The sequence below is a fragment of the Lissotriton helveticus genome, chromosome 8 (assembly GCF_964261635.1).
Source record: "Lissotriton helveticus chromosome 8, aLisHel1.1, whole genome shotgun sequence".
In the NCBI taxonomy this organism is placed as follows: Eukaryota; Metazoa; Chordata; class Amphibia; order Caudata; family Salamandridae; genus Lissotriton; species Lissotriton helveticus.
This window is the reverse complement of record NC_136069.1, coordinates 1,663,801,915-1,663,805,116: the sequence shown is the minus strand read 5'-3', so window position 1 is coordinate 1,663,805,116 and position 3,202 is coordinate 1,663,801,915. Positions and strand designations below refer to the sequence as shown.

General features: G+C 45.6%; 1 pseudogene; it reads right to left on the bottom strand.

Moving 5' to 3' along the window:
* Nucleotides 1-2,529: 2,529 nt before the first annotated feature.
* Nucleotides 2,530-2,867, bottom strand: LOC144774662 (small Cajal body-specific RNA 2; annotated as a pseudogene).
* Nucleotides 2,868-3,202: the final 335 nt, after the last annotated feature.

Sequence of the window (3,202 nt, the reverse complement as noted above, 5' to 3'; positions counted from 1 at the left end):
AAAATATGTCGTCATCTGTGTCTCTCTCAGCAATATACAAACAATGTTACACTAGGTGGGATGCATCTGAAAATAAAAAAATCTGGCAAAAGCCCAGTGACCAGCCTAATATCAGATTTTTCCGGTTTGCTGAATATTTTACTGGGAAAGAGCAGTTCAAAATAATGGATCGTAGTCAAATTAGTCTTTGAATTTATGAAATCTTCCAGTCTGGCTACCTTAGCAGTTGTACATCATGGTTTTGGCCCAGTTATTACAGGAATAGCCTGGCTGAAGTCATCGGATCACTTCAGAATGGATCCAGGATGATCTTCCTTTTTGACTTGGGATGTGCAATACCCCCTGGCAGCTCTGGATTACTAGCCAACAGCATTTTTAGGTCTCGCCTGGCGATAGCAGCGCAGCTGCTCTCGCCATGTGAGCACCTTTTGCAATAGATTCTCCGAAAGCCCGATATGCACGCGCAGGGATGGACAAAGATGGCTGCTCTCGCCATTTGTTCAAACCTAACAGCATGCGCGTGCATGTAAGGACAGTGGACAGTCTGCCGCCATCTTGTTGAACACGCCAACTTCTTTCAACTCTGGCTCCAGGGATTTGCACGTGCGCGGGATTGGCGGCATGCTTTCACTTTAAACATGCTGTGAGCCGCTTTTCAGTCCTGAATGTTCCCTTTTGGTGTCTGGTTGGAACCAGGCTGGGTGCAGCAGTCCTCGGGCAGACAGCGCTCACAGGGTCATTTTGTGGAACTCGCACATATGATACAGCTGCAATTTGACATTTCCCGTCTTTTTTGTTGTTAGATCCATTTCACAGGGGAAGAAAGAAATGGAAGAAGGAAAGAGAGGGTGAGACCGTTTTTTTGAAGTCTCGGCTTTCATATAAAGAGGAGGAGCTGCTAGATAGACAGAGAGGGAATAAGAGGTAGGAAGAAAGATAGGGGGGTGCAGAAGGGGGCACCGCCCCCGTGCTGGGGTCCTCATTGATGCAAAAACAACAGTTGTTGGACAGAATGCAGAACAATGTCATACATTCTCATTGATGGCACTGTCACTGGCAGCACTGGTAGGGGCAATGGGTGGTGCAAGCTGCAGTGGCACCTGATGAGGGCCTAATAATTAACAACCACAGGGGCTGTCCACAACCCTGAACCCGGGACAAAGTACTTATTATATCAAACAAAAGGCTCAGGGGGAGAGAAATGTTAAAAATTGGAAAGATATCCAATGTATTTAGTTAAAGAAGCCCTTCACAACAGCCTAATAGTATCAAAATTATACATTTATTTCAACATTTCAGAAAGTTTTTTTTGAACATACATATAGTCTCAAGCAAGAAAAACGCTGGTGTACAAAAAACAATACATATAGACCATACAGGTGGCAACAACAATATAAATCACAAAAAAGGAACACCATAAACATGAATACTGTGTCCTTATAAAAACTTTTTAAGCCACAGAGAAGCGTCGACGGCGTTTCGACCGGTATGTCATTTAGCGGTCATCTTCAGGACTCAAAATTGTTCTTGAGCAAGAGATCTTCAGCTTTAAAAGGTGGGGAGGATTAACCAGTTTATAATTTAAGGTCCTCCAAAATCATTAGTCCATAACGCAGAAAGGCGGGTAAATTCAGAATAGAGTGTAGCCTCTCAAAGTAGAGATCATCAAACCATTCAGCTGGCTACTTAATAGCCCGACTGGTTGTGTAAAGAATTTTTAATTCATCGCCTGTAGGCGCCTATTCGATTCAACGGACACCCAATGGACTCCACGTGCATAAAGACCTGATGAGGGCCTGGCACCTATTGTTTCGCAAATTAAGCACTGTGGCAAACATGCAGTCACTTTCGTCACTTCTTAGCCTCCATATGTCCATGTCTTACAGGCATCTCGTCCTTCAGCCACGCCAACTGTGTAACGTGCCTAAAATTAGGTTTGACAGTCCCACTTGTGAACTAGTGCTTCGAAACACAGTCCCAAAGGAGCTGCAGCAACCCCACCAGTGCAAAGACTGGTAGTCGATGCGGATGCACCCTAATGCATATAGTGTAGCCAGCCAGGGCTCCGAGAGGCCGCACCCACTACAAATTAACATGGAAGCATCACCACTCACCATTGCAAACTAATGTATACAGAAGCAAGGTTTTTTTGTGCCGCCGCCGCTCACCAGTCAGACCTCAGGAGTACACAGTATCTGCCCCTCACCAACCCCATCCACCACAGGCCCACCCGAGAGGTACATAACTATTGCCTTGGGTGGCATGGAGATGCGGAGGTGCTCCTGAGCAAACTTAGCACTGTTAATGGACACCAAATATTGGGAAGATCAGTCCAACCGAACTAAGCATGTTAAGACCTTCAGGCCCATACACTTGAAGGAAGAAAGGCGCAGTGCACTCTACAGTCGGCTGAAAACCTGCACTGGCTAAAGGAGAAATGCTAATATTCGCTGATTAATCATCATCTTGTTTGGAAGTTAAACTTTGTTAAGAATTCCCGGCTTCCTTTTCTCCCAGTGAACACCTTATTCAAATTCTCTGGGCCGAAGCCTCGCACCCCCAGCCTAGTATATCTGATCGAATCATCATGTTTGAGCCCTGGAGGACGGGATCCACTGCCTGATTCTGAAAACCTCTGCGCACAGGGCCCAACAACGGGGCTAGTGACCGAGGAGGTCTTCTCATCCCAGCCCAGGTCCAGGAGCAGAGAACCAAGGGCAGGTCAAATAAGATCAATGTGTATAAAGGGCTCAGGGGAGAGCAACACACATCATGCATACCAATTATAAACAAGCAAACTGCAACCACAGCACATGGAGACACGCGTTACACATCCTCTCACTCAAACATCTCTCCCAACAATTCAGTCTTTCCTGCTACAAACCACTGCAATCTAGCAATTTAGTCCAAATAAGGTTAACAAAACTACAGCCCACAGAATCCATTGGATTGTTAAAAAAAATCCAGGACTGGACATGGCTTTCCTGAAAACAAGCACCTATCTAGTAATCTTGCAATAAACTCTTTTCTCCAATCATACAATACAAAATACTCCCATCTCGAGCAACCAGATGCTTAAGATGCACAAGTATATTATACGCGAGTAAACTTCTGGGTCCCTCTCAAGGAGAAACGGGTACATAAGGTTCTAGCAACCACTCAGTCAGTGAGTTGTCCCTCCTGCACGCAGCTTCGCTGTAGC